Raw genomic sequence first — 14,961 nt, 5'->3', positions numbered from 1 at the left:
CACGAGTTTTCGTGGAGCCTCTCAAACCATGTATTGGTGGCCACGGTGGCTAGAAATTGTCCCGGAAACCAAAAATTGCGCGCTATAGCCCACAAAAATGGGCAAAAAAACTTAAAAAAAGCGAGTTCTGTCGATACCCATCTAACCATGTATCAGTGGTCACCGTCGTTGGAAATTATCTTGGGAACTTAAAACTGTGAGCTATAGCCCGAGCCAGAAAACATGAAAAACACGAGTTTTCATGAAGCCGCTTAAATCATGTATTTATGTTCACGATCGATGGAAATCGTCTCAAGAAAACCGAAAAATGTGTGCTATAGCCCATGAAAATGGGCAGAAAATATGAAAAATAAGAGTTTTGGCGATGCCACTCAAATCATGTACCGGTGGTCACAGTTGTCGGAAATCGTCCCGGCTACTGAAAAATGTGCGCTATAGCTCATGAAATGGGCAGAAAACATGAAAAATACGAGTTTTGGCGATTCCACTCAAATGTATCGATGGTCATGGTCGCCGTAAATCGTCCCAAGAATAGAAAAATGTGCTCTAGAGCTAAGAAAAATTGGTAGAGAACATGAAAAATGCGAGTTTTGGCGATGCCACTCAAATCATGTATCAGTGGTCACAGTCCCCAAAAATCGTCCCGGGAAGTGAAAAAAATTATGCAATAGCTCATGAAAATGGGCACAACATGAAAAACACGAGTTTTTATGAAACCTCTCAAACCATTTATTGGTGGTCACGGTCACTGGAAATTGTCCTGGGAACCAAAAAATACTCGCTATAGCCCACAAAAATTAGCAAAAACATGAAAATGCGAGTTTTGGCGACGCCCGTCAAACCATGTATCCGTGTTCATGTAGAAATCGTCCAGAGAACTGAAAACTGTGAATTATAGCCCACAAAAATGGAGGCACAAAGCATGAACAAAGCCTTTTCGCGTAGCCTGTCAGACCATGTATCCGTGTTCACGGTCGTTTGAAATCATCCCAAGAACCGAAAAATATGCACCATAGCATGTGAAAGTGTGTAGAAAACATGAAAAAACGAGTGTTGGCGATGCCACTCAAACCATGTATAGTCACGATAGCTAGAAATTGCGCCGGGAAACGAAAATTGTGTGCTGTAGCCCACAAAAATAGGCAGAAAACATAAAAAAGGAAGTTTTGGTGACACCCATCTAACCATGTATTGGTGGTCACGATATTTAGAAATCGTCCAGGGAAGTTAAATCTGCGAGCTATAGCCCACGAAAATGGAGGCATAAAACATTAAAAACACGACTTTTCTAGAAGCCTCTCAAACCATGTAACGGTGGTCATGGTCGCTGGGAATTATACCGAAACCAAAAAATTGCACGCTATAGCCCACGAAAATAGGCAAAAAATATGAAAAGGCAAGTTTTGGCGATACCCCCTCTAAAAATTTATCGATGGTCACCGTCGCTGAAAATCGTCCCGGGAACTTAAAACAAGAGTTTTCGTGAAGCCTCTCAAACCATGTATCGGTGGTCACGTTCGCTCGAAATCGCCTGTCGAAAATGGGCAAAAACATGAAAAATGCTAGTTTTGGCGACACCCGTCGAACGATGTGTCGGTGGTCACCATCGCTGAATATCGCCCTGGAACTTAAATTCTAATCTATAGACCACGAAAATGGAGGGAGAAAACATGAAAAACACGAGTTTTCGCTAGGACTCTGAAACCATGTATCCATGGTCACGATCGCTGGAAATCATCTTGGGAACAGAAAAATGTGCGCTATACCCCATGAAAATGAGCAGAAAACATGAAAAATATGAGTTTTGGTGATGCCACTCAAATCCTATATCAGTGGTCATGGTCACCAAAAATCGTCACGGGAACTACCAAATGTGTGCTATAGCTCATGAAAATGGGCGCAAAACATGAAAAATACGAGTTATGGCGATTCCACTCAAATCATGTATCGGTGGTCACAGTCACCGGAAATCATCCGGGAAACTGAAAAACGTGAGCTCATGAAAATGGGCAGAAAACATGAAATATATGAGTTTTGGTGACGCCACTCAAATCATGTATCAGTGGTCACGGTCGGCGGAAATTGTCTCTGGAATTGAAAAATGTGCGCAATAGCTTATGAAAATGGGCAGAAAACATTAAAAACATGAGTTTTCGTGATGCCTTTCAAAACATGTATTGGTGGTCACGATCGCTAGAGAATTGTCTCGAGAGCCAAAAAAAAATGCTCGCGATAGCCCACGAAAATGGGCAAACACATGAGAATGCGAGTTTTGGCGAAAGTTGTGCGCTATAGCGCACAAAAATGGACAGAAAACATAAAAAAGAAAGTTTTGACGATGACCCCCAAACCATGTATCGGTGGTCACGATAGCTAGAGATCATCCCAGCAACTTAAATATGTGAGCTATAGCCCATGAAAATAGAGGCAAAGAACATGAAAAACACGAGTGAAGACTCTCAAACCATGTATCGGTGGTTACAGTCGCTGGAAATCGTCCCGAGAACCAAAAAATGTGCCCTATAGCTCTTGAAAATGGGCAAAAAAATTGAAAAATACAAGTTTTGGCGCCACCACTCAAACTATGTAAGGGTGGTCACAATCGCTAGAAATTGTCTCTGGAACCGAAAATTTTGCAAAATAGCCCATCAAAATGGGCATAAATCTTGAAAAATATGAGTTTTGGTGACACCACTCAAAGCATGTACCAGTGGTCACCGTTGTTAGAAGTCGTACTGGGAACTGGAAATTGTGAGCTATAGCCCACGAAAATGGAAGCAGAAACATGAAAACACTAGTTTTCACGAAGCCTCTCAAACCATGTATCCAAGGTCACGGTCGCCAAAAATCGTCCTGGGAACCAAAAAATGTGCATCATAGCCTATCAAAATGTGCAGAAAATAGGAAGAGGGCGAGTTTTGGTGATGGCACTCGAACCATGAATCGGTGGTCATGGTCGCTAGAAATTGTCCGGGGAACCGAAAACTGTCCGCTATATCCTGCGAAAATGGGCAAAAAATTAAATAAGGCGAGCTTTAGCGATGCCCGTCAAACCATGTATCGGTGGTCACGATCTCTAGAAATCATCCCAGGACTTAAGTCGGTGAGTTATAGCCCATGAAAAAGGAGGCAAACTACATGAAAAAACATGTATCGGAGGTCATGATCGCTGGAAGTCGTCCCGGGAACCGGAAAATGTGCCCTGTAGCTCATGAAAATGGGCATAAAAATGAAAAAATATGACTTTTGGGGATGCCATTACAACTATGTATAGGTGGTCACGATCGCTAGAAATTTTCTCGGGAATCGAAAATTGTGCCCTATAGCCCATCAAAATGGGCATAAAACATGAAAAACCTGAGTTTTGGTGATGCCACTCAAAGCATGTATTAGTGGTCACCGTGCTAGAGATTATCCCGGGAACTAAAAACTGTGAGATATAGGCCATCAAAATGGAGGCAGAAACATGAACAACACAAGTTTTCACGAAGCCTCTCAAACCTTGTATCCATGGTCATGGTCGCCGAAAATCATCCCGGGAACCGAAAAATGTGTGTTATAGCCTATGAAAAATGTGCAGAAAACATGAAAAAGGCGTGTTTTGGCAATGGCACTCAAACCATGTATTGGTGGTCATGGTCTTTAAAAATTATCCCGGGAACCGAAAACTGTGCGCTAGAAAAGATTGATACTTGGGAGAATCTTATGAAGGAGTTAATATTTCGCTTCTACCCCAAGGATAAATCCACCGAGGTGAGAAGGGTCATTGCTAATTTCAAGAATCATCGTGGAAAAAGTTTAATAAGAGCCTACTTGAGATACAAATGCATGGTTGAAAGTTGTTCCCATCATGATTTACCACCTTGGTATGATTTGCACGTATTTTATGGAGGACTTGATCAAGATAATAAAAGAGAATTAGATTTGTTATCCGGTGGATCTTATGGAAGTCACCCCTCAGCAAGCTTGGATACGCCTAGATAAAGTTCAAACAAATGGAGAATCTTGGGGCTTTCATCTTGGTAGCAAGGGTGAGATTGAAATAGAATATGATTGTTTAGATGCTTATAAGAAACCGGACAAGTAAAAGAAAGGGCTAATGAACTTAATCTCGAGTATGTTATGGTATTAGATGTTCTTCAAGCTTTTACAGAATTTATTGGTTCACCCAAGAAGGAATGGCTCCATTATACTCCGCCACCTCAACCCGTTGAAGTAGTGCAAGTGATAGTTGATGCACCTAAAGAACTCCCCATTGAGAGGAGGCTGTTTAAAGACCCGCTTCCTTTCCCAAGGGCAAAGGCAAGGCATATTAGAGCTCAACTCGATGCGGAGCAAAAAGAAATAGAGATGGAAAATGAAATTAATATTGAGGAACCCAACTATGAAGTTGTTGAAGAGGAAAAATAGGCAACTAAAGAGGGAATTTTGGCTATGTATGCACATTGCAATGTAGTTGAGCTTGACTCCGACGCCTCTCAATTCGTAGAAGGTATGGTTAAAGCTAAAAATGTGGGTAAGCATGTTCTTCCTTGCACTTTTGCTGGATCTTATTATGGTATTTGTGATATTGGAACATCCGTGAGTGTTATTTCTTATAAATTTTATTTCAATATTCTAGATGAACTTAACATGCAAAATTAGAAGACACGAATATGACAACAATGCTTGCTGACAAGACTCTTCGAGATCCCATGGGAATAATAAGAAATGTGCCTATTATAATAGGACCTTATACATATCCCATTAATTTCATTGTCATTGATATGCCAATTTATTTTCATTGTACAATTATTTTTGGAAGAACATTTCTAAACACTGCAGGGGCTAACATTGATTGTAGGAAAGGAACTATCTCCCTCAATTGGGAATGAAGTCATGAGCTTCCATTTCTCAAAATTCAAACATAAGATAATAATTGAAGATTTTGAGAGAGAAGAACTTGAGGAAGGTAATCTTACCAATATCTCCGTTATCCTTTATGATAACCCTGAAAATGACATGGAAAAGTTTACCTGAGAATGATGGTGTTCTGAAATATTTGGATAATGAGGTTATTAATGAATATTTAGACTCCTCTCCTGAAGTTGATTACTCAATTAGTGAAAGCTATGAAACACCTGAAAGAAAGGGAGATGAAGATTTACCACCTCCACAACTGAAACAGCTTCCACCAGATTGGAAATATAGTTTCCTAGATGAAAAAATAAGTATCATGTTATTATAAGTGCCGACCTTGTAGAAAATGGAGGCAGAAAACATGAAAAACACGAGTTTTTGTGAAGCCTCTCAAACCATGTATAGGTGATCACAGTCGCTGGAATTTGTCCAAGGAACCAAAAATTTGTGCACTATAGCCGACAAAAATGGGCGAAAAAACATGAAAAGGCTAGTTTTGGCGACACCCGTTGAACCATGTATCGGTGGTCACTCTCGCTGGAAATCACTCTGGGGACTTAAATCGTGAGCTATAACCCATGAAAATGGAGGGATAAAACATGAAAACGACAAGTTTTCACAAGGCCTCTGAAACTATGGATGCATGGATCGCTGGAAATCATCGCTGGAACAAAAAAATGTGCGCTATAGCCCATGGAAATGGGGAGAAAACATGAGAAATACGAGTTTTGACGATGCCACTCAAATCATGTTTTGGTGGTCCTGCTCACTGGAAATCATCCCACGAACTGAAAAATGTGCGTTATAGCTCATGAAAATGGATAGAAAACATGAAAGGTACAAGTTTTGGCGATGCCACTCAAATCATGTGTTGGTGGTCACGGTCGCTGGAATCGTCGTGGGAACTATAAAATGTGCGATGTAGCTCATGAAAAAGTGCATAAAACATGAGAAGCACAAGTTTTACTGAAGCCTATCAAACCATGTATTGGTGGTCACGGTCGCTGGAAATTGTCTTGGGAACCAAAATTTGCGCGCTATAGCCCACAAAAATAGGCAAAAAAAACATTAAAAAGGCGAGTTTTAGCGATACCCGTCTAACCATGTATCAGACATCACCATCGCTGGAAATTGTCCTGGGAACTAAAATATGTGAGCCCACGAAAATGCACGCAGAAAACATGAAAAACAAGAGTTTCCGCGAAGCCTCTCAAACCATGTATCTGTGGTCACGATCATTAGAAATCATGTCGGGAACCGAAAAATGTGTGCTATAGCCCATGAAAATGGGCAGAAAACGTGAAAAATAAGAGTTTTGGCGATGCCACTCAAATCATGTATCGGTGGTCACGGTCGTTGGAAATCGTCATGCGAATTGAAAAATGTGTGCTATAGCTCATGAAAATGGGCAGAAAACATGAAAAATACGAGTTTTGGCAATTCCACTCAAATCATGTATCACGGTCTCCGGAAATCGTCCCGAGAACTAAAAATTCATGAAAATGGGCAGAAAACATGAAAAATACGAGTTTTGGCGATGCCACTCAAATCATGTATTAGTGGTCACACTCCCCGGAAATCACCCCGGGAACTGAAAAATGTGCGCAATAGCTCATGAAAATGGGCACAAAACATGAAAAACACGAGTTTTCGTGAAGCCTCTCAAAGCATTTATTGGTGGTCATGGTTGCTGGACCAGGAACCAAAAAAATGCTCGCTATAGCTCACCAAAATGGGCAAAAAGCATTAACATCCGAGTTTTGGTGACGCCCGTCTAACCATGTATCGGTGGTCACCGTCTCTAGAAATCGTCCAAGGAACTGAAAACTATGAGCTAACCCACGAAAAATGGAGGCAGAAAGCATGAACAACACGAGTTTTCGCGAAGCCTCTCAAACCTTGTATCCGTGGTCACTATCGCTGGGAGTCGTCCTAGGAATCAAAAAATGTGCACTATCATAGCCCATGAAAATGTGTAGAAAATATGAAAAAACAAGTGTTGGCGATGCCACTCAAACCTTGTATGGTCACGATAGCTAGAAATTGTTTCAGGAAATGAAAATGTACGCTATAGCCCATAAAAATGAGGAAGAAACATAAAAAAGGCGAGTTTTGGCGATGCCCCCCAAACCATGCATCGGTGGTCATGATATTTCGAAATCGTCCCAGGAACTTAAATCTGCGATCTATAGCCCATGAAAATGGAGGCAGAAAACATGAAGAACACGACTTTTCGTGAAGCCTCTCAAACCATGTATAGAAGGTCATGGTCGTTGGGAATTGTACTGAAACCAAAATTGCGCGCTATAGCCCACAAAATAGGTAGAAAACATGAAAAAAGGCGAGTTTTGGCAACACCCATCTAAAAATGTATCGATGGTCACCGTCGCTGGAAATTGTCCCGAGAACTTAAAACTAGAGTTTTCGTGAAGCCTCTCAGACCATGTATCGGTGGTCACAGTCGCTGGATATTGTCTCGAGAACCAAAATTGCGCGCTATAGCCCACGAAAATCGGTAAAAACATGAAAAAGACGAGTTTTGGCGATGCCCTCAAACCATGTATCGATGGTCACGATCTCTAGTAATCATTTTGGGAACTTAAATCTTTGAGCTGTAGCCCACGAAAATGGAGGCAGATTACATGAAAACACGAGTTTTGTCCATTTATCGGTGGTCAGGGTCGTTGGAAATTATTCCAAAACCAAAAATTGCGCGTTATAGCCCACTAATAGGCAGAAAACATGAAAAAGGCGAGTTTTGTCGACACCCATCTACAAATGTATTGATGGTCACCATCTATGGAAATCATCCTAGGACCTTAAAACTAGAGTTTTCAGGAAGCCTCTCAAACCATGTATCGGTGATCACGGTCGCTGGAAATTGTCTCGGGAACTAAAAATTGCGTGCTACAGCCCACGAAAAAGGGCAAAAAACATGAAAAATGGTTAGATTTGGGGACAACTGTCGAACCATGTATCGATGTTCACTATCGCTGCAAATCATCCCGGGAACGTAAAAATATGAGCTGCCCACGAAAATGGAGGCAGAAAACATGAAAAACACGAGTTTTCGCGAGGTCTCACAAACCATGTATCCATGGTCACGATTGCTGGAAATCGTCCCGGGAACGAAAAGTGTGCGCTATAGCCCATGAAAATGGGCAGAAAACATGAAAAATAAGAGTTTTGGCGATGTCAATCAAATCATGTATAGATGGTCACGTTCGTCGGAAATCGTCCCGGGAACTGAAAAATGTGCGCTATAGCTCATGAAAATAGGCAGAAAACATGAAAGATACGATTTTAGCGATGCCACTCAAATCATGTATCAATGGTCATAGTCACCAGAAATCGTCACGGGAACTGAAAAATGTGCCCAATAGCTCATGAAAATGGGAAAAACATGAAAAATATGAGTTTTCGTGAAGCCTCTCAAACCATTTATTGGTGGTCACGCTCGCTGGAAATTGTCCCGGGAACCAAAAAATGCTCGTTATAGCCAACGAAAATTGGCAAAAAAGGTGAAAATGGCGAGTTTTGAAGACACCCATCTATCCATGTATCGGTGGTCGTCGTCGCTGGAAATTATCCTGAGAACTTAAAACTGTGAGCTGTAGCCTACGAAAATGGAGGTAGAAAACATGAAAAACATGATTTTCGTGAAGCCTCTCAAACCATGTATCGGTGGTCAAGATCGCTTGAAATTATCCCAGGAATCAAAAATGGGCAAAAACATGAAAAGGCTAGTTATGGCGAGACCCGTCAAATGATGTATCCGTGGTCACTGTCGCTGGAAATTGCCCTAGGAACTTAAAACCCAGAGCTATAGCCCATGAAAATGGAGGGAGAAAACATGAAAAACAATCGCTATATCCATGTATCAATCCATGGTCACAATCGCTGGAAATCATCCCGGGAACAGAAAAATGTGCGCTATAGCCCATGAAAAATGGGTAGAAAACATGAAAACTATTTGTTTTGGTGATGCCACTCAAATCATGTATTGGTGGTCACGGTAGCCGGAAATCATCTCGGGAACAGAAAAATGTGCACTATAGCTCATGAAAATGGGCAAAATACATGAAAAATACGAGTTTTGGCTATTCCACTCAAATCATGTATCGATATTCACAGTCACCAGAAATCATTCGAGGAACCGAAAAATGTGCGCTATAGCTCATGAAAATAGGCACAAAACATGAAACATACGAGTTTTGGTGATGCCACTCAAATCATGTATGGTCACGGTCGGCGGAAATCATCTCGAGAACTGGAAAATGTGCGCAATAACTCATGAAAATGGGCAGAAAACATGAAAAGCGCGAGTTTTCGTGAAGCCTCTCAAACCATGTATCGATGGTCACGGTCGCTGGAAATCATCGTAGAAACTGAAAAATGTGCACTATATCCCATGAAAATGTGCACTATAGCCCATTAAAATGTGCAGAAAACATGAAAAAAAAAACAAGTGTTCACGATGCCACTCAAACCATGTATGGTCACGATAGCTAGAAATTGTCTCGGGAACCGAAAAGTGTGCGCTATAGCCCACAAAAATGGGCAGAAAACATAACAAAATCAAGTTTTGGCGATGCCCCCCAAACCATGTATCGGTGGTCATGATAGCTAGAGATCATTCCAGGAACTTAAATATTTGAGCTATTCTCCATGAAAATGGAGGCAAAGAACATGAAAAACACGAGCGAAGCCTCTAAAACCATGTATCGGTGGTTATGGTCGCTGTAAATCACCCCAAGAACCAACAAATGGGCCCTATAGCTCTTGAAAATGGGCAAAAAAATTAAAAAATATGGGTTTTGGTGACACCACTAAAACTATGTATAGGTGGTCACGATCGCTAGAAATTGTCTCTGGAACCGAAAATTGTGCCCTATAGCCCATCAAAATGGGCAGAAAATTTGAAAAATATGATTTTTGGTGACGCGACTCAAAGCATCTATCAGTGGTCACTATCGCTAGAAATCGTCCCGGGAACTGAAAATTGTGAGCTATAGCCCACAAAAAAGGAGGCAGAAACATGAACAGTATTAGTTTTCACAAAACCTCTCAAACCATGTAACCATGGTCACGGTCGCCGAAAATCGTCCCGGGAACCGAAAAATGTCCGTTATAGCCTATCAAAATGTGTAGAAAATATGAAAAAGGCGAGTTTTTGTGATGGCACTCAAACCATGTATCGGTGGTCACGATCTCTAGAAATCGTCCCGGGAACTTAAATCTGTGAGCTATAGCCCGTGAAAATGAAGGCAAAGTACATGAAAAAACACGAGTTTTCGCGAAGCCTCTCAACCCATGTATCGGGGATTATGGACGCAGGAAATAGTCCCGAGAATCGAAAAATGTGCCATATAGCTCATGACAATGGGCAAAAAAATGAAAATATGAGTTTTTGCGATGCCATTCAAATTATGTATAGGTGGTCACGATCGCTAGAAATTGTCTTGGGAACCGAAAATTGTGCCCTATAGCCCATCAAAATGGGCATAAAAAATGAAAAATATGAGTCTTGGTGACGCCACTTAAAGCATGTATCAGTGGTCACCGTTGCTAGAAATCGTCTCGGGAACTGAAAACTTTGAGCTATAGCCCACGAAAATGGAGGCAGAAACATGAACAACACGAGTTTTCATGAAGCCTCTAAAACCATGTATCCAAGGTCATGGTCGCCAAAAATCGTCCCGGGGACCAAAAAATGTGCGTTATAGCCTATGAAAATGTGTAGAAAACATGAAAAAAGACGTGTTTTGGCGATGGCACTCAAACCATGTATTGGTGGTCATGATCGCTAGAAATTGTCCCGGGAACCGAAAAGTGTGAGCTAGAGAAGATTGATACTTGGGAGAATCTTATGAAGGAATTTATATTGCGCTTCTACCCCAAGGTTAAATCCGCCGAGGCGAGAAGGTTCATTTCTAATTTCAATAACCATCGTGGCAAAAGTTTAATAAGAGCCTACTTGAGATACAATGCATGGTTGAAAGTTGTCCCTGTCCTGATTTACTACCTTGGTATGTTTTGCACATATTTTATGGAAGACTTGATCAAGATAATAAAACAAAATTAGATCTGTTATCTGGTGGATCTTTTATGGAACTCATCCCTCAGCAAGCTTGGATACGCCTAGATAAAGTTCACAGAAATAGAGAATATTGGGGCTTTGATCTTGGGAGCGAGGGCGAGATAGAAATAGAATATGATTATTTATATGCTTATAAGAAAACTAGACAAGTAAAAGAAAAGGCTAATGAACTTAATCTCGATGATGTTATGGTATTAGATATTCTTCAAGCTTTTACGGAATTTATTGGAGCACCCAAGAAGGAATGGCTCCATTATACTCCGCCACCTCAACCCGTTGAACTAGTGCAAGTGGTAGTTGATACACCTAAAGAAGTCTCCATTGAGAGGAGGCCGTATGAAGACCCTCTTCCTTTAACAAGGACAACGACAAGGCATATTTGAGCTCAAGTCCATGCAGAGCAAAAGTAAAAAAGTGATGGAAGAGGTAAAAGAACCAGAAGAAGAAATTAATAATGAGGAACCCACCTATGAAGTTAGATAACTAAAGAGGGAATTTTGTCTATGTATGCACATTGGAATGTAGTTGAGCTTGAGTCCGAGGCCTCACAATTCTTAGAAGGTACGGTTAAAGCTAAAAATGTGGGTAAGGATGTTCTTCCTTACACTTTTGGTGATCTTATTATGGTCCTTGTGATATTGGAACATTCATTAATGTTATTCCTTATAGATTTTATTTCAATAGTCAAGATGAACTTGAACATGCAAATTAGAAGACACGGATATGACAACAATGCTTGCTGATAAGACTCTTCGAGATCCCATGGGAATAATAAGAAATGTGCCTATTACAATAGGACCTTATACATATCCCATTGATTTCAATATCATTCATATGCGAATTAATGCTCATTGTACAATTATTTTTGGAAGAACATTTCTAAACACTGCAGGGGCTAACATTGATTGTAGGAAAGGAACTATCTCCCTCAAGTTTGGCGATGAAGTCATGAGCTTCCATTTCTGAAAATTCGATCATAAGCCAATAATTGAAGATTTTGAGGAAGAAGAACTTGAGGAAGAAGGTAATCTCACCAATCTCATCGTTATCATTTATGATACCCCTGAAAATGACATGGAAAGTTTACCTGAAAATGATGATGCTATGAGAGATTTGGATAAAGACGATATTAATGAATATTTAGACTCATGTCCTGAAGTTAATTAATCAACAAATGAAAGCTATGAAACACCTGAAAGAAAGGGAGATGAAGATTTACCACCTCCAAAACTGATACATCTTCCACCAGATTTGAAATATAGTTTCCTAGACGAAACAAATAAGTATCATGTTATTATAAGTGCCAACCTTGCAGAAAAAGAAGAAGAACAATTGATGATGGTACTTAAAATGCACCGCAAGGCCTTTTGGTATTTCTTGGATGACTTGAAATGGATTAGTCCCTCGATAGCCACTCATAGAATATTCATGGAAGAAGGAGTTTTTTTAGAGGAAGCTAAAACCTGAAATGAAGGAAGTGGTAAGAAAACAGATCATTCGCCTTCTTGATGCATGTATCATTTATCATGTCAAAGAGAGTGATTGGGTAAGTCATGTTCATTGTGTCCCCAAAAAAGGAGGATTTATTGTTGTACCAAATAAACACAATGAAATGGTCCCTACTAAAACTGTCTTAGGACATAGAATGTGCATTGATTTCAGAAAGCTTAATAAAGAGACTAGAAAGGATCATTACCCACTACCTTTTATACATAAAACTTTGTAAACGCTTGCTAGACATTCTTTTTTTTATCTAGATGGGTACTATGGATTTTCTCGAATAGCCGCTCATCATGAAGATCAAATGAAAACAACCTTCACTTGTCATGTTGGATTGTATGCTTATCATAGAATGCCTTTTGGTTAATCCAATGCACCAGCTACCTTTTACAGATGCATGACCTCCATATTTCCTGATTACATTGAGCATATAATGGAAGTATTCATGGACAACTTTTCTATCTATGTAACTTCATTTAATCATTGTTTGCGAAATTTGCACAAGGTTTTGCAGAGATGCGGAGAAACCAATCTAGTTTTGAACTGGGAAAAAGCCATTTCATGGTTCAAGAAGGGATAGTGCTTGGTCAAAAAATCTCGTGAAAAGGAATAGAGGTTGAAAAATCAAAAGTGGAAGCTATAGATAAAATACCACCTCCATGATATGTTAAAGGTATAAGATTTTTTCTTGGTCACACCGGATTTTATAAAGGTTTATTCAAAAAATTACAAAATAGAAAGACCTTTAACCAGTTTGTTACAAAAGAATGTTTATTTTAAGTTTGATGAAATTTGTCTTGTTGCTTTGAACATTCTTAATCAAACTCTTCTTAAAGTTCCAATGATCAAACCACCTGAATGGAGCAAACCATTTGAGTTACTCTGTAAGGCCAATCATGAATTAATTACTGTTGCTTTGTGCCAGCGTGATGGTAATGAATTAAGTATTATTCATCATGCTAATCGCGCTCTCAACAACGCACAAATAAATTATCCGATGATTTAAAAAATAATTCAGTGTTTCTTACGTTTATAAGGGCAAACAACTGGTTTTTGACCATGGTACGGGGGATGGTACGACCACACGCTCCCACAGGGGTGGTTCGCTATGTTTTTTAAAACAAGATCGGCCCCGAAAGGCCTGGAAGCATCCATTAATAACGGTGGGTACATGAATTACAACAATGCCCTTTTGCATCTCTAGCCCTAGAAAACCTGTAATTTGAAGAAAAGGGCATTGAACTTTGCAGAAAGGACCCTAGCAAGAAATAGAGAAAAGCAATCAGGTGCTTGGTCTCCTTCTCCACCGGTCATCGGCGAAGGACGCCAAGATCAGAGAGGAAGTAGCTCTGGGCGCTCTCCATTCCGACGAAGATCTACCAGCGCCGGCCGCGACAACACCACCAAGGAAGAACCACTTGGGGGCGTAGCAACGGCGAGCTCCAACGCTGTGTAGCAGAGGGCCCCCAGAGGAGGTAGAGCTCCTGGTCGAGGGCCGCCCTTCGGCCATCGAAAAAGGGGGCAAGGCAGCGGAGCCAGCAAAGATCCCCCGATGAAGAACTCGCCAGGCAGCAAGGCAGCGCTCTAGCATGCCAGGATCAACAAGAGCTTCCAAATAGCACCACACATGCTTTTTAATGCAGCAAGAAGGGGTGGGGAAGGAAGGAGCAAGACCAGCCAAGACATGATCTTGCCATGGTGCGGCACCAAGGTGCTAGCATGAGATCCACCAATGCCCTTCCCAGTTCCAAGATTCAGAGGACGAAGAACTGGAGAAGCAGCACCACTAGATCCGGATCTAGCCGCCTCATTATTTGCCTGAAGAGAGCTAAAAACTAGAAGATCTAAGACTAGAAGGAGCTAGGCCTCTCTCCCACCCACCGTCAGCCACCATGGCCACCGGCGGCGAGGGGGAGAGAGGCCAACGAGAGGAACTAGGAGGGGAAGGCTCAAGAAGAGCAAGTCTCCACAAGGGTATCTACTATAGCGAGACGAGAGCTAGGAGGGTGGTTCGCTATGTAGACTCCTAAAAAAACAATCTTACTAACTAAAATTATGGGGCTTTAGTATTTTTTTGTGAGACAAAGTATCTTAGGCTTAGTTTGGTAGCGAAGTATCTTAAAAACCAAAGTATTCTAAAACTGCAGTTTTTAGCAGGATGGCATAGTATACCAAAGTATTGATAGATTGAAATATTTTGGAGTATTCAGAAATATTGTGACATGTTTGGCTAGTGTTGTAATTAGCTACGTAAACTAGCTACCATTGGGGTACATCATGTATTTCATCTTTCTAATGGTTCAAATTTCTCCACAGAGCTTATGGCACATGGAGATCCGTTCTCTCACCATGGACACGGCATGCACTTGCGGCAGCTGGCACCCGCCGCCACTCCATTACAGGTCCAGCGCCACTACCTCCAGCCACCGGTCAATCGCCAACTTGTGATTGACTCCATCACG

This window comes from Lolium rigidum, chromosome 3 (assembly GCF_022539505.1).
Source record: "Lolium rigidum isolate FL_2022 chromosome 3, APGP_CSIRO_Lrig_0.1, whole genome shotgun sequence".
NCBI lineage: Eukaryota > Viridiplantae > Streptophyta > Magnoliopsida > Poales > Poaceae > Lolium > Lolium rigidum.
Note: the sequence above shows the minus strand (reverse complement) of the source record.